The sequence below is a fragment of the Pan paniscus genome, chromosome 4, assembly GCF_029289425.2.
Source record: "Pan paniscus chromosome 4, NHGRI_mPanPan1-v2.0_pri, whole genome shotgun sequence".
Lineage (NCBI taxonomy): Eukaryota > Metazoa > Chordata > Mammalia > Primates > Hominidae > Pan > Pan paniscus.
The window spans coordinates 117,254,267-117,271,527 of NC_073253.2; the positions used below are offsets into that span (position 1 = coordinate 117,254,267).

The window sequence follows — 17,261 nt, forward strand, 5'->3', positions numbered from 1 at the left end:
TTTGTAGTCTTAAATTATTCAGAGGCTTTGAGCTACTATATAATTGCTGATTTTATTTTACCATGGAAAGAATGCAGTGTGTGTGTGTATGCATGTGTATATATGTGTATATATATATATATATATACACACACACACACATACAATGTATAGTTGGCTACTCTGACTTTAACTTCTTTTGTAATACTGTTTAAAAACTGGAATAAACTGGAATTTGTAAAATTTTTTATATATATAAAAAATATATACATACACACACACTACATTCTTTCCATGGTTTGTTATATATAATAACTTGTATGTGGTATATGAAGAGTTTGAGAACAAAAGATACTCAATCTTTAGAATACTTCCCTTTTGTAAATTTCAATGATACATTTGATTAATTAGAAAGAAAAGTTGTCCTTTTTGATCTAAATGTAAAGCCTGTTTTCTGTTTCTTGTTTTGAATCTCATCAGCAAAGGGAAATCTGATTCAGTGATAAAGTTTGTAGGTTTACAAGATTACCACATCACTACCGTGGTTTGGTTTGGTTTGGTTTGATTTGTGTTCTATTTTTCCCTGTGATTACGCAATGGAATGGTTGCATCATAGAAAGCCAAATTCATAGCCTATGTATTCCTTGAATTCATAAAATTCATAAAATTCATAGTATATATATGTCTTGAGTTTGTGGCAGGAGTTAGGGCAGGCTGGGTTGGCTACTTTGACTTCAACTTCTTTTGTAATGCTTTTTAAAAACTGGAATGAATTTAAATATAAAATGAATACTAGAAAGACTATATATTTGCTGTTCTTACGTGTCAAATTTTGTTCCTTATTTATGGTTCTTTTACAGATTTTGTTGTCTTTTCTAAACAAAGCAAATAAAGCATTTTTCTTAATTAAAAGGTCATTTGTAATTTTCTTAGGAAATGGTTATTACCTACTTGGGAGTATCAAATAAATGATGACAAAACAAACTCTCAATCTCAATTAAATTTGGAGAAAAGACCTCTGCTCATTTATTTTTCCAGATAAATTTTTTGCTTGGCTCAGATACTGCTTCATTTTTATAGTCTTATTGATGACATACTATCCTGTTCTTGCTTTCTATAATAATAGGGTATTTTGTTGCAGGATGACTTCTTTGTGAAGAAATCATGAGTATTTTTAGAAATGAGAGTTTGCTTTTTCTGGCCAAGTAAGAAAAAAAATTGGCTTGATCTTTACACTATAAAATCATAGGTTCTAATTTTATAGACTATGGTGTATGAAACCCAAATCTTTGCTGCCTTTTCTATAATAATGTCCATACTTTTAACTTTGATATTAGTAGAAATATTGCCTTCTAAAACAGTTTCTTTTTCTTTGAAAGTTAGTTAAATTAGCCTATCAACATTTATAGATCAGTAAGTTACTTAACTGGAGAAGGAGATGGTAAAATTCAAGCATATACTGAAATTACTCAAAATGTGCAACAAGTCTCTTACTCAATAATAAAAGTAACAACTAGCTTTTACTGAGCATTTACTATGTGCCAGGCATTATATTATGTGTTTTATATTTACTGTCTCACTAGGTAGATATCATTTTTATCCCTGTCTTACAGAATAAGAAACTCAAGCTTAGAGAAACTGAGCAACTTATAACTGATTATAAAGCTAATTATGTTCTCCACTGTAGTATACTGCTTCAGTAAGTTGAGAACATCCTATGATATATCCAGACTCACTTTCCTAGATATTGGAGGAGATAATTTAGTAAACATGAAACTTGCCATCTAGGGAAAAAAAGACCGAAAGATGTGCAACGTGTTTTCAGATCCTTTAATTCCTCACAGGTAAATATACACAGTAGCCTATATCTGTATTTCTTTTTTTTTTTACTTGAGATGGAGTCTCTCTCTGTCACCCATGCTGGAGTGCAGTGACCCGATCTCTGCTCACTGTAACCTCCGCCTCCTGGGTTCAAATGATTCTCCTGCCACAGTCTCCTGAGTAACTGGGACTACAGTTGCCTGCCATCATGCCTGGCTAACTTTTGTATTTTTAGTAGAGACAAGGTGTTGCCATGTTGGCCAGGTGTTGCCATGTCGAACGCCTGACCTCAGGTGATCCGCCCACCTCAGCCTCCCATAGTACTGGGATTACAGGCGTGAGCAACCACTCCTGGCCTATCTGTATTCTTTTTTAACCTCTTCCTCTCTTAAGGCTGTTACTTCTTCCTATCCTGAATATTCTTTAAGATGAGAATTTATGTATTCTTCTTTGAGACCTTGTTCTGCCTGCTACCTCTTACTTCTCCTCTAGTTTAAAACTCTTTCTCCTTTTGTTCTATTCTTCCCCTAGTTTTACATTCTGAAATCTATTATTAAAATCATCCTTTGAGCTTGCAATCAGCAGTTAGGATCACTTTGTCTCAGGCTTCTGCACAGGTTGCTCCTAAGTGGTTGTCATTAGGAGATCACAAATAGAAAAAAATAGTATAGATTATAATCTGTAAAGGCATAAAAGTTAAGTAAAATGATACATCATCAAAATAATATAATAACTATATCATACCACTTGAACCTCACCACAACTCTAGGGAGAATCCCATTTTAGAGGACATGCTCAGAAGTATTCTAGGCTGTGTATACCCCTTAGATTGGAGGTTTATCATTGTATGTATTCATATACTGTTTAGAATTTTGTGATATTTCTGGTTATATATGCTTTTTTAAAAGTTACTGAGTTTTTTCTATAGTTTCACATACTGTGACTTTGGTAAGTTTTTTTTTCCTATGAATGCTTAAACAAGTTTCTCCGTAGGGTAAAAGATACCTTATTGAAGTCTGTAAGTACACTGTACTGTGTTAATTAGCTATGTCAACTTAACATTTTGTTCATTTATTCTATGAAACTAATTGTATTAAAAGTATCGTTAATCTTACACTATAATTATTTCTGAGAGTTTTATTTGTGAGCCAATACAAATAATCGTGTTATCAAATCAGACTCAACGTGTTAGAGATCTCACCTAGAATCAGCTTTAGTAATAATTGTAAGGGTGCAAGTAGTCAAAGGGGACAGGAGAAGCAAGGAGAGAGATCTGGGACACTATGTAATTCCACAGGGTCCTTCCTTTCCACATCAGACGTGTACTTTCCAGCCCAGAGTCTCCAAATGAGGAAGTCTGGTTATTACCTCATATCAGAGAGCGTTTACATTTTGAAACTTCTCCGTGTAATATCCTAAGGTTATATAGCTTACATGATGTTCTCCAGTGTGCCAGGCTTCATAAACCCATAAATTCTGGGTTTGTTTATTGTAAGCATCCTTAACAAGGGACAGCCTACTAAGAGCATTCTTCAGATAAGGACCCTCCTCCTAACAAAAACTCATTATCCTATCTACCAGAGGGACTGCTTACCAGCATGTTAACACGAAGACTAAACAGCATCACCTCCCTTTGCTAGAGTTTCCTCCTGGTAAAGGAAGTGAATAGATCCCAAGACAGCTACTTTAATTCTTCCCTCCCTGATGTGTAATAATCTTCCTTTTAGCCTTTCTTTTGTGTTTCATAATCTCTAATAATACTGTATTTATACTTTTCCTTCCAACTTTTTGGAAAACCCTTCAAACCTATAGAAAATTGTAATACTATAATATAATAATAGTGTTTTGTATCACATCCATGTTTGTACCTTTACTATCAGTGTTGAGTGCTGGCACTTGATTTAAGTGCCATATGCCAGATTTCTCCATTGTAAAGGTATCTTTTCTGTTTGCTGTTACTAAGTAATCTGTGAAATGATACTGTGAGACTATGTGAATATCCTGTAGTCTTTCACCCAGCGATTAATGTTCTGTGGGTACATCCGTTAAAACGTTTTTATTGTTTCTATTTCTCTGCTGCAATAATTTATTTCTCTGATAGTATTTTCATTTTTTGAGAGCAATTTTTTTGAACACCATCAAGGATAGTGATAATAGCCATTTTTGCTTATGGAGAAGAAAAATGTTCTGTTTCCTTTCCTGTTCATATGCTGGGTAATTTTGGACTGTACCCTGGACATTATGAAGTCGCAGAGATCCTGGATTTGGTTATTTTTTTCGAATAAGTGGTTGTTTGAATGAATTTTCTTGGCTAGGTTTTAACTTTAAACTATGTTTCTTAGCAGTTCCAGTCTCAGTTTACATCTTTTGTCTTTCAGCAAGATGCTTTGAATCTGCTACTTGTCTGAACACTTAAGATGTTTAGAGATATCTTCTCTCTCCCTTCTGGGCTTACCCTGCTCTCTCAGCGGACAAAGTATCCTGAATTCATTTTTTCAGGGGTAGCTCTGCCACTGTTTCTAAACCATGCTGATTGCAGTTGGCCTTAGGCTAAACTTTGAAGAAATGATAACTACTTGTGCTGTATAGCTTTCCATCTTCTTTCCTCCAAGTAAGCTTGGTGGACCCTCCATCAGAGTCTGTTTCCATTTACTCTCTAATATCTTCAGATAGGGCTTTTTGGTAGTATGTCCAGGTGTTATGGTTGTTTTCAGGGTTGGGGGGATGGGGATGATTAATCATGTTATCTTATTCTGAGGGCCTCAAGACACACTAAAATTTCGATTTTAGGAAGTTGAAGAAGAATAAGTAAAAGAGACTGAAAAATGTAGCCAGTGAAGGAGAAAAAGAACCAAGAGTATCTAGGAAACTGTGAAGAAACTCTTTCAAGAAGGGAATGATGAATTAGGTGTTTTTAAAATGAGCACGTTTAAAAACACATTCAAATCATAATAGACTTCCTGCCTCTGGTCTCGCCTTCAAATCATGTTCTGCACTCTAACCAGTGACCTTTCTGAAATGCATATCTAATGGGACTTCTTCCCTGAATGATATACAAGACCCTTTGTGATCTGTACTCTGGCTGCCTCTTTGTTGCTTCTGTATCTTCCACTTACCCTGTACCTTTTTTTTTTTTTTTTTTTTTTTTTTAACCAGCTAAACTGAATCCCAAACTTAGCAGTTTCAGGCCCCCTTGCCTACATCAGAGATTTTAAACATAGCACATCTCTGCCACCTGAATAAACATTTACTCTTCCTTCAACACCTAATTCTTATGTTACTTGCTCTAGGAAACTTTCCCTGGCACTTCTGCTCTAATCCCAGAAGAAGTACTTACCTACTCTATGCAGGCCCTTTTACTTTGTGTGTGTTTCTGCTATCATATGGTATAGCAGTCTGCTTTCTTGCCATTCTTGCTGCTTAGACAGAACTTCTTAAGAAAATGGGTTATTTTACTCAATTAATTGTTCCTAACACCTAGTAATGTGTCTGATACATAGTGAATGCTGCTTGGCTAGCTGACTGAGTGACTTCTACTGCAATTTTTTTTTTTTACATGTTGGCACGTTTACAGTGTTGAGGTTGTTCTGAGTCTCTAAAGATAAATGGAATACTATGGAACTGTTACTAAGAAGAATCTGTAATCAGAAGCTTTTCTTTTTGCTTATTAAGTATCAGAAACAGGAGGAAAAAGGTTCTTCATTTTATACAGTCACCTTAGCCAATGCCCTGAGACCATATAACTTCAAATTTAATGTTTTAAAAGGTAGAACTTTTGTTTCTAAAAGAGCAAGCAAGATGTCCTGGTTTGTTAGCCTTCTGTACTTAACTGTGACCTTTAAAATTATAAACAGGAAATCATAGCGCTATTTTAAAAGATCAGTATATAATGCTCTCCTCACACTCATGAAACAGCATTTAGTAACAGATCATCATACTGAAATCCCAGTTTGCTTTCTGGCATGTAGTTTCTACAGCTTGAAGTTACTATTTTGTATAGGTCATATTCCTGAAATTCTTAACACTGTTGCATTTTTAATATATAGGAGTCATGATTTTCATTGGAGGCCATGTTTATATAAAGTCTATGATTGCCTTAAAATATTTTTGTCTTCTAAATAAGAACATATGTGAAAAATAACGATAGTATGTATTGTCTGTTTTTGAACCGCTTGCTTCTGTTTGAAAACAAAGAGCAAGTTGCAGGCCTTTGTTGGCAAAAGAGATGAAAATGCTATTACTATTTACTGAGTCATAGTATACACCTAAGTTTTAAATAAGGAACTGATTCTAAGGAGCTGATTCTGGAATTCTTCACCTAGATAAGCCTACTTCAGAGGCTACTGAGTGTATAAACAAGATTCAGCAGTATGAAGGGAGAACGCAGTATAACATGGCTTTTTTTTTAATGTTTCCCATTTATTTTTGTTTTGTTTTGATTAGGTTTTTTTGTTTTGTAATTCTGGAAATTTGAACCTAAACCTTAGCCAAACATTTCCTAATAACTGTGAAAGTATCCAAAGCACTTTTAAATTATTAATTCAAAAATTTTGGACAACCAATACTACTATCATAATTCCAGTCTGAAATAATATGGTGCTTGAGAAAAGAGTTAAATATTACAACATATTTTGTTGGAAACACATAATAGGAGACAAAGGGCCCTAGAGAAAAGCAGCAATAAGATCAGTAAGTAACTGGTCTTACAAAATGTGATGTTCTTTTTGTTTTTTTTTCAACTGGATATCACCTCAATTTGGGATTAAATGGAGACAAATTATTTTCAAACAAAAAGCTTTTCTTCACAAGGCCATCCATTTTGTTAGAAGAGAAGGTCCAGAATGAAAAAGGCTGTCTGTTCAATTTATTTCTTAGAATACAGAAGTGTTCTATGTAGAATCTTCAGACTAATGTAATTGCTGGGTGTCATTTTCTCTGTCTACCTCTTTGTACCTGACAGAAGTGAGTAATTTTATATGCCAGGAAGAATTTTGATGTTTTTATTTGGCATAAAAAATGTGATCATGTTTAATCACTTACATTAAACAAGCTATTTTGCCTTATTTTCTAAAAAGTATTTCACTGTGAGAGATAGGACTGTATGGTAAAACAGAAGTTTTTGGAGCTTCATTTGACTGCTTTATCTGGTAATGTTTATGTTTAATTAATATTTTTTGGTAAGATGCAGATCATTGTACAATTGAATTATACAAGTTTTTTAAGCTTTTGTTCACTGAAACAATTATTTTTATATATTGATGAAAATAATTTATAGGCAAAAAATGCATTCAGCTTAATTTTTAGAATATGAAGATTCAACTTTTGACATGAAATTCAGCTTGGAACTAAAGTGAGACAGTACTATTTGTAGACATTTAGTAATTCTTTAACTGACTGCCAGCAAAAACCTGACACTAATAAAATTTCTTAGTAGTAAACTTACTTTGTTTTATTATATTCTCCTGTTCAAGACCCTAAAATTAGCTTCCTATTGTCTGCCAGATGGGATCTAATTTCTCATGAGTATTAAAAGCATTTTCATCACTTGACCCCTGTCATCGTGCACAACTGTATTAACCTCATTTGTATCTAATACTACAGTCAACATTATATTCCCTATACATTGCTCATTCTTACCTATGGTTTTGTGTGATAACAAGGCAGGATTTTCCACCACATCACACATACTTTTGCAAAATCAGAATGCATCATTTTCACAGCTTTCACCAACCTCTAAAGTAGTGATTTTATTGGGAAAGATGGAGGATGTATGCATAAGGCTTCATGCCTTAGGGCGTATGTCATAATGGATGGGAGTTTTGTGTGATTGGAGAAAGCTCCCCTAGTAATTTGGTTATATTTTTATTGTTCCCACCAACTGCGCTAAACAGAAATTACCCCACTTACTTAAAATTACCCTGCTTACTTCATCTTCATACATACAGTACTTAGGTAATCAGTTTTTAGAAATCTATTATTAACACATCTTTCTTTTTGTTACTATGACAGGTTATTGGCATGTTATTTCAAACATGAAACTGTTTGGATTGCCTTTTTACGCAATGTTCAGCACATAGAAGGCTTTCTGTGAAATTTCTGTGACATGTTTCAAATATAAATGGGCACATCTATGAATAGATTTTTAAGAGGTTATAGCAGTATATAATTTTTGTTTGACTTATTTGCTGTGGTGAGTAAATAACATATACAGCATCAACATTCCTAGCCATAGTACACTTTAATTTTTAAGAATTTGAATTTCTATAGTCTTTTAATGCATATAAATGTCATGAATGAAATGTTATTTAAGATGACCATTGCCTTCAACACGATTTTGAAAAGTTACGCTAAAACTAATAATGACAGAGGGATCCAGAACAGAGATATTTTCCAGATCAGCTATACCACACAATCCATTATCATTGTCCAGATTGCATTGTGACTTTAGACCAGAAGCTAAAGTACCTGTCTTTATTTCAGTTAGCACTGTAGGATTCCAAAGACAGAAGTTTTACCTGATATTTTTTAGTCTGGTACTTTGCCAGAAAAGTTCAAATACTTATTTATAATGTCATCTCAGAACCATCCTCATGACCAAAACACTTTATTTTGGCTCAACAAAAATATATGTCTATACTTTGTGTGTGCCATGTTTGGCTAGTTTATAAAAATATAGAAATTAATATGGTGTCTGCCTTTGAGAAGCTTAAAGTCTAATGAAAAAAATGGAGAGAGCTTCACTGTGATGTACTGAAAGATGCTGATAGGCACATTGGAGGAGGGACACTTAACACTGCTTGAGGATACAAGGAAGTCTTTCTGTAACAGTGAGTCTTAAAAGTTGAATGAAACTTTACAAATTATAGGGTGAAAAACTTTAATTTGTATTGCTTCATTGTTTTGTTTTGGTGTTGGGTTTTGTTTTTTTTTTTCTTTTTTACATTGTAAAGGAAGTATGTGTAGAATCAAGAAATACAAAGCTTTTAGATTATTTTGTTAGTTTCTATTCATGAAGTCTGTGTAAAGGAAGATAGTGATTTAAACTCAGATATCAACATGGTCAAGAGAGATTAACTGGTGTGTTTTTTTAATCTAGGTAATAGAAAATAATAAACTTGAATGAAAGACATAGTTATTAAATACACTCTCTGCCATTGTTCCTGTACAGGGGCAGTGTTTACTGACATGTCTGGTTTATGTTATATCTAATACTGCGATAACTGAGATATTTAGTGTAACAATTTATAATACCTAACAAGTAAAAATAACTTCAGTATCCATTCTTTCAACAAGCACTTATTGAGCATTTACCAAATGCCATGTACTTTTCTAGACACTTATGGTATACCTGAGACGAGTAGACAAAGGTTCCTGATCTTTTGTAATTTATTTTTGTGGGGGGTTGGGGGATTAGGGTAGACAACATAATAAATTTAAGTTAATTGTATATCATGTTAGTAGATTATGTACTGTGGAAGAAATAGAGCAGAGTGGGAAGGATTAGGAATGATGATGTAAAGTAGATACTTGGATATGTAAGTCTGCAGTTCAGAGAAATTATCTTGGCTACAGATGGAGATTTTGGGGAGATGTTCACATATATATGATATTTAAAATAATGAAACTGGATGAAATCAGTGAGGTATTATTAGATAATAGTAAAAGGAAGAGTACCAAGGACAGAGTCCTGGTCCATTCTTAAGTTAGAAGAGAAAGAACTAGCAAAGGAGACAAAGAAAAAATAACCAAGAATATGGGTCCAACCTAAGTCAAATGAAGACAGCGTATCAAGAAGAAAGGAAGAATTAACTTAACAAAAATTGATAGGCCAAGAAGGGGACAATGCTGCTGATACGTTGAGTAAGAGGAGTACTGAGACTTATTCATTAGATTTAGCAGCGTGGAGATCATCACGGGCTTAAAATAATGGGATTGATGTAATTGGGACAAAAGCCAATGAAGTGAGTTGGAGAGAAAATAAAGAGCATTTGGAGATGGCAAGTGTTGACAAGTGTTATAATTAGGTTGATCATATAACCAAATTTCCCTGGGATTGTCCAGGTATTCATTCACCATGTGGCCCAGCATGTTTATTAATAGGGCTTTATTTTATTCTCAAATGGGCCCTAGTCTGAACAACAAATACATGATCAATGTGGTTGCAATTCATTGCTGTCAGTATTCTTTTTGACACCCAAATTTAGCCAGTGGTAGCCCCTTTAAGCCAGCCTACATAGCTTGTTTGAGACCCTAATTTGAATCCCATTTGTCCTTTTCTGGCATAAGAAATTATCACAGGGTTTATACTTTTTCTGCCTCATATCCGTAATCAGCCATTTCTCTAAGAAGTCCTGCTTCATTATTAGTGGTATTTAAAAACCAAAATCCAAAACATGGATAGTTTTTGATTGGAAGGAAAGGGAGTGAGAAAGTTTTTAGAATGACAGAATTTTAAAAAGCAAACATATTACAAAGATATTGAGGTAGAAAATTTTTTCAGGTGATTCTATGTAGAACTGAATGTTAAACATGGAAGTGCATTATTAAATTAGAGCAGTTAGAGCAGAAAGATACATTAAGGCCGAGTACTGAAAGAATTTAAATACCAAACTGAAAGTTTGACTTCATTCCGTATTCCGGATGGTGATATAATGGGCCTTGGAGTTACTCATCCTCGAGTCTGGAAAACCAATTAGGCTATTATAATCCACACAATCCATAAAGAAGTCTTGAACCTAGGAGTAGGATAATGGTAATACAATGGAGGGAACAGATACAACTGACAGTACCAAAGAGAAAGCAGAAAGGGTGATAGGAGCATAACAGAAGCATAGTGAAGGGACTCCCAGTATCACATGACTCTGAGCTGTCTAATCCTAGCAGCAGAGGATTGAGATGCAATTGGTTTCTTATAGAGAACACAGGATTAGGTGTAGGAAGAAGATCTGATATTTTATTTGGAAAAAAAATCTATTGGCAATATGATGATAGAGTATAACTTTATTGAAGTTTCATCTAGAACTGTATTTAAAAAGCAGAACAGTATTTAGGAAATAAAGTTTTTGTTGTCACTGAAAGGTAATCATAATGAAATTCTCAACTGTAGAAAAGTATGAAGATTTTGATGTCTCTCACTCTTACAAGTTATTTCAGATTCTTTATTTCAGAGAAATGACTCATTTTCAAATAGACCAAAAATTTAGAACCCAGACATTTCTTGGCACCTTCTAATTTTTTGTATTGGGGCATAATCCCTTATAACCCAAATATACTATTCCAATTTTGATCACACTTTGGAAAATACAAACATGTTTTATATTTTATTAAGTTAAAAGCCTGACTCTGATAAGATTCTCTTGAAATTAAAAATGTCAACATGGTTATTGCCTCCAAGTTGCTTTTTGTGTTTACCCAATCTCCCTTCCCACAGCACAATACAGAATAGTTTGGTTACAAATGTTTACTTTCCCTGCTTAACCAGAGGCAACACTGCACTGCTTATACACTTACGAGTCACTATATTAGGTTGTTCAAACAAAGTCCCTGGAAAGAAGAAAGACAAGGTTGTAGCCAAATAACCAAAATTGGGATTACCTAATTTTGACTTAATTTGATATTTTGTGTAAAAGCAAAAAGTGGCATCTAGCACTGTGTGGAATAAGAGAACTAGAATAATTCTGATGGATCTGGCTATTAGGGGATGACGTCTTTAATGTAGAAAACATGAATAATATTAGTTTAACATAATTAGGAAGGAATTCAAACAATTTTTAATTGACCATCACTGACAACAGAATATAGCCACAAAGCAGAATACAAGGATTCTAGTCCTAGCCCTGCTTTGATTCTTTGAATGAGTTTCTTAAAGTTTCTTGGGTCATGATTTCCTCTTCTATAAAATGAGTGGGTCAGGAGTCCCCAAGACCACTCTTGAGCCTTGATGATTCTCTAGAAAGATTCACAGGACTCATAAAAGGCTGTTATACTCACAAAAAGTTTATTACTCTTCAAGGATTCAGATTAAAATCAGCAAAAGGAAGAGCACATGGGGTGAAGTCCAGGAAAAAATAGGCATAATTCTAGGTGGCATCTCTCAGTGGAGTCATATGGCCACATTCCCATCATAATGTAACAACATGTTCAAAGTGTTGTCAACCAGGAAAGCTCACCTGAGCCTAGGTGTTGAGGGTTTTTATTGGCTGTTAGTCACGTAAGCATGAATTGCCTGCATGGCTGACCTCAGCTATTCAGACTGAAGCCACCCAAAGTGAAAACACATTCACCGTAAATCACATTGTTAACATAAACTCTCTGATCAGATTGGTACCTTGTGGCCCACAGGCTCAGAGGTCATCTCCTAGGAGCTGGCCAAGGTCCAGTCCTGATGACAGGCCTTCCTCAAGTATGTACAAAGTTGAGCAACCTAAATTTTCTTTTTCCAAATTGAAATGTATCTAGGTATTTTTTTTCTCCTAAGTTCATAATGTATAACTTTTACATAAAATTTGCATATTACTATGTAGAAAAATGCATTATATTCTGCATTCGAAATTGCAGAATATTTAGAGTATTTGCAGTTATATTCAATTTAGAGAAAAATCTAAATTCAAGAGAACTACATTTATCTGAAAAAAAAAGATATTGGAATTTGTTTGTTTGTTTGTTTGTTTGAGACGGAGTCTAGCTCTATTGCCAGGCTGGAGTGCAGTGGCATGATCTCGGCTCACTGCAACCTCCACCTCCCAGGTTCAAGCGATTCTCCTACCTCAGCCTCCTGAGTAGCTGGGATTACAGGCACATGCCACTACACCCAGCTAATTTTTGTATTTTTTTTTAGTAGAGACGGGGTTTCACCATGTTGTCCAGGATGGTCTCGATCTCCTGACATCGTGATCCGCCCACCTCAGCCTCCCAAAGTGCTGGGATTACAGGTGTGAGCCACCGCGCCCTGCCTGGAATTAGTTTTAGATGAAGGAAAGCTAAGTGTCGCTGTCTGGTTAATCATTTTACTTAGCATTAACAATATACACTAGGAAGAGCATGGTGTAACAGTATCATATAAGCACAAACTAGTTTCTTTCACAATTTTAAGTGACATTAACCACGATTAAGTGTGGTGCATGAGGGACTAGGTGATCTTTAAACACTGAATACATATAAAATGCCCTTGGAATAGGTATATAACTCCTGTCTAAAATGTCTATTACTGGGTCTAGAAATGGATCTTAGTTTTCCATTTGGCATGAAACCTTTCCTCAGAAAGAGCAAGGTTGTATCTGGCACCTGCCTGGCTAAATACCTAATGTAGTTTCTCAGCCATTCACAATTATAAATCTGTATATTTCAGTGAGTCTTCTAAGTAGTGCTTTACCTTCTCCCATTATAAGTAAAACAAGAGTAATTTAGAATACTTATGAGCAGTAAGTACTCTTCTTTGCAACACTCTAGTAGTCCTCTTGGCTGATTTTTTTTCCCAGTATTTGTCCTCTTTCAACTTTGTTTCTCTAAAGAAAAAGCTTAGATTGGCAACTGAAAATTTTTTGGCAAATCTTGGCTTTGAATTTTTTCCTAATAAGAGACTTTACTGATTTTTTTTTTTCCTCTCTCACTAAGAAATAGACTTAAAACAGAGCTACCATTCAACCCAGGAATACCACTACTGGGTATATACCCGAAAAATTAAGTCATTCTACCAAAGACACATGGACGTCTGTGTTCACGGCTGCACTATTTACAATAGCAAAGACATGGAGTCAGTGCAGGTGCCCATCAATGGTGGATTGAATAAAGAAAATGTGGTCCATATATACTATGGAATACTGTGCAGCCATAAAAAAAGAATGAAATCGTGTCATTTGCAGCAACATGGTTGGAGCTGCAGGCTATATTCTAAAGCAAATTAACAGAGGAAGAGAAAGGCAAATACTGCATGTTCTCATTTTCACTTACAAGTAGGAGCTAATCGTTGAGTACCTGTGGACTTAAAATGGGAGCAGGAGACACCATGGACTACTAGAGGGTGGAGTGGGGAGAAGTCTGGGTTAAAAAATTCCAATGGGGTACTATCCTCACTATCAGCATGACGGGATCTTTACTGCAAACCTAAGCATCACACAATATTCCCATGTAACAAATCTGTACATGTACCCTTGTATCTAAAATAAAAGTTGGGAAAAAAAGGAAATAGACATTTAAAATGTTTCTACTCTGGTCCAATTCTGTTCAACATGTGTCATTGTGCTTGAGTCTCATAGTCAAAGGTGAATAAGACACCATTCTTACCCTTGAAGAGCTTACACTCTAGGCTCTTCGTTCCATTTTTCTGTCAAGAATATGGAGAACAAAGGTTATTGTAAGCATAAGTTGTTTGTTTTATGTATGTCCTCAACGCATTTTCTTTTGACTACATGTCTTATTGCCTGACCACGTTCTCACTTGAAGCAGAATTGTTCCCAACAAGCTGGTTAGACTATATGTACACTTCTGAATAGTTAGCCAGAAAGCTATAATGATTCTTTAGTGCCCAAGCCTCTGCATATCATTTGTCTTTCAGAGTTTGCTACTTTTTAGCCAAATTAGGGCTTACCTGCTTTCCAGTGCACTTGTAGAAAGCAATTTATAATGAAGAGAGTTGATGTATTGTCAGGTAAGGGACCCCAGCCTCAAATCCAGGGAAGTTGTCCATCATCCCAGGCATTCTTTGTAAATAGTGAATTACTTCAGATCTTGAAAACTCAATTCTGCATGTCTCCTCCAGTTTTAATTACTGATCTTCTGGATTCTACTGAGTTTTGCTATGACTGGCTTCCATAATCAATTTGATATGTAATTTATATGTTCTTAAAACATAAGTAAATTTTGTGGCCAAATTATAATGTATTATTGACACTATTAAATTCAGTACTACAGTGATAAAAAAAAAAGTTGTTTAAAATTCTCCCTTAAAAAATAGATATTTTGAGTTAAAATATATGTAAATCTAGGTTTCAGAGCAGTTAGAGAAATAATTTGCGAGTCCTGACAATTTAGCATGAACTTCCCAAGCAGACTTCGCAGCAGACTCTTAGGAGGATTCAGAAAAGCTATGTGTGAAATTTTCTGTAATCTTTTAATAGGAACACTAATATTTAAGGTGCTATCTGTGCAATTGTAATAGTACATCAAAAGGAGCCTTATTCTGAAAGTCAGTACCTGATTTCTTCTGAATAAGAAGTATAGGAAGATAAGAATAACTTCATAATATATCATTTATTGCAGTTTTTGTGTTGTCTAAAAAAAGTCTTAGTTTCTCATTGTTTACTTAAAATAGTACCTGACAATTCCAGTTATGGCACAGCTTTCCTATCCATCCATATTTGCTAAACACAATTTTTACATTTTATATGAACCATGTTTTAGGAGACAGTATTCCCTTTTAATGACACATATAGCTGTATTTAAAACTAAGGTAATAAACGAGTTGGTCCAAAATACCGAAGTATAAATGGTATAATACAAAAAGTTTAAGCCATCCAAATGCATCTATATTTTACTTAGTTTTAAGGTAAATGTTTAATTATTGGCATTATTTATGGCACGTAGTGTTTGTCCGAATAATATGGTATAATGAATTATTTTATAATATGAAGACTGGTAGGAGATGGAAAATACATTAGTTTCCTAGTGCTTCTGTATCAAATTATGACAAATTTAGTGGCATAAAACAACACAAATGTATTGTCTTACAGTGCTGAAGGTTAGAAGTCCTAACAGTAACAGGACTGTATTATTTCTGTAGACTTTCAGTGGGGCCATATTCTCTCTGTAGGCTCTAGGGGAGAATTTTTCCTGCCTTTTCAGCTTCTGTAGGCCAACTGCATTCCTTGATTCATGGTGTCTTTCTCCATCTTCAAGGCAAGCAGCATAGTATCTTCTCTTCCCTCTTTCTTTCTCTTCTCCCCCCTCCACCTCCACCATTTCCCACACTTTCGTTTTTTTTTTGTTGTTGTTGTTGTTTTGTTTTGTTTCTCTGCATCTCCCTCTCTGACCTTTCTGCTACCCTCTTGTAAGGAAGATTGTGATTACATTCGGCTTACCTGGATAATCCAGGATAATAACTCCATCTTAAAAAATTCTTAACTTAATTACATCAGCAAAGTCACTTCTGCCATGTAAAATAACATGTTCATAGGCTCATGGACGTCTTCCAGGAGCTATTCAGCCTAGCACACAATGTGTAATTAATCGCTACTTAGGTTCTAGTAGTAGAGGTTATTGTAATCATGCTTTGTGTTTGCGTATCATACTACTAGAGCTACAAATGGTTTTCCCTTTCTCAATCAAATAACATGTTTTCCACTTATTAGCCCATTTTAGAGGTATTATTCCTAAATTATTCCCTTTAGTTTTTATTACATGGATTTTTTAATGTCTTAAGTTTAATATCTACCATGTATCTGGGGCTTTGGGTTTCTGGGGCAAAAAAAGTAAAACAGTGAATGAGCTTTTTAAAAATTTTGATACTCTGGCTCCTGCTATTGCTATGAGTAATAAATTGCCCCTTGTCTCCGACCCAGGAGCCTCGTGTCTTCTACCGACATCTGTGATACTGTATTTGGCTAACTTGTTAGCTTGCAAATCTTGACATTGGGTATTGCTAATAATTAGTCCAACAAATTCACAGCCTTAGTGGCAAACATATTTCTTTAAATATACCCAACCTGATTAAATTCATATCAACTTCACTTTCTATATATCTTTTAAATATATTTTGTTGATTTTGAACCTTCACATCATTCTCCCTGTAATATTTCTGAAAGACTACAAAAGTCGCCAAAATTACCTGCCTGGGTTGCTCAGTCCCTCACATTTATGAAAAAACATATGTATATATTCCTTTCTGCTGAAAGGGTTACAATAACACTCAGCTCATATAAATCATGCTTCATTTTAAAACCTGTGTTTCTCATACCTAGAAGATTCTGATGGTCTTGTTTAAATGGTCATATGACATCATCACAAACCATGAAATATAAATTGATTTTGTGTTAGTTTTTCATGAATGCTTTTGACCGTGGTAGAGATTTTTTGAATTTATCATAGAGGCAGTAGGCCAGAAAGATGATGATCTAATAAAGGTACTAGTTAAGGTCAGCCTTTCTACCACCCAGTTATAGGACCTTGGACAAATCACGATTTGAGTCTTACTTTTCACTTGTTAAATGAAGAATTGACAGAGGTAATTTCGGTTACTTTTAGTTGAGTAATTTAATTCACTTACTTTCATTAATTTTATTTACCAATAGTTGTTTTAAGGCTAATAACCACTTTAAATGCTTTTCATAAGTTTTGATATGTAGCATTTTCTTATTGTTAGACTGACATATCTGTTTATCTTTCCCCTTTCTCAAGACTTGTTTAGTTGAGGTGGTTTTATTTATTTATTGTTTTAATTCCAGGTGGAAGGGCCTTTTTTAATTTTT

General features: G+C 34.6%; 1 protein-coding gene across 1 annotated transcript in view; it reads left to right on the top strand.

The window, feature by feature from the left end:
• Window positions 1-17,261, top strand: part of SRFBP1 (serum response factor binding protein 1) — a 72,401-nt gene that overhangs the window by 14,855 nt on the left and 40,285 nt on the right. The gene's annotated exons all lie outside the window — the stretch shown is intronic.